Here is an 811-nt window from a genome sequence, read left to right as displayed (position 1 = left end):
CCTGTGTCACTGTCTGTATTTGTCTGTCATTTGCAACCCCTATTTATTGTACAGCGCTGCGTAATATGTTGGTGCTATATAAATTCTGTTTATTAATAATATTAAATTCACACCAGGGAATGTTTGAGATGTCGGATTCCTTGTTTTATTAATAAAGCCCAATGTATTCGAAAAGGCTTTATCTGCTTTAGGGTGCCTCATCAGAAAACTTTTACAACTGTTTTAATCTGTGGGAGCATTTGCCGGGCTTTTAGTCAGATGATTGTTGCTGAAGATTAACGGTCGTGGCTCGTCTTGGGTGAAAATCTATCGTGGAACTTTGGTAGATTGATGAAAGACCAAATGAGTACAGCAGGGCTCGTCATCCCCTCTCTTTAGAACACAATGGCGCTGTGTGTACAGCGCAGAATTTAAATGCTCATTTAAAAAAACAATTAAACCACCTATATCTATTTTTAGTATATAATATTTTAAAATTTACTACCATTTATCAAGATCCAGCAATTAGGTCATAAGAGAGCGTTTGTCTAATACTATCATACCAAACTCTGGAACGAAGAGAACTTTACTACTACACACACCCTTAATAAAAGCCACCTTACCCATGCCAAAACCAGTTTTAGGTGAATTTTATTTCAGTTTCCTATTATGGTTGTGTATGGTTTTAACGGTTTTTGTTTACCAAGCAACATTCAATGCATGACAAAGGATACCCAGAGAACTATGGGTTATCTGAATAAACGGCACTGCAGTAGTTTCCTACCTTTTGTCTGACTTTGATTAAAATTTTATTCTGAGCCACCTGGTGAAA

Source organism: Pyxicephalus adspersus, chromosome 2, assembly GCF_032062135.1.
Source record: "Pyxicephalus adspersus chromosome 2, UCB_Pads_2.0, whole genome shotgun sequence".
Lineage (NCBI taxonomy): Eukaryota > Metazoa > Chordata > Amphibia > Anura > Pyxicephalidae > Pyxicephalus > Pyxicephalus adspersus.
The sequence above is the reverse complement of the archived record's forward strand: the minus strand, read 5'-3'. Positions refer to the sequence as shown.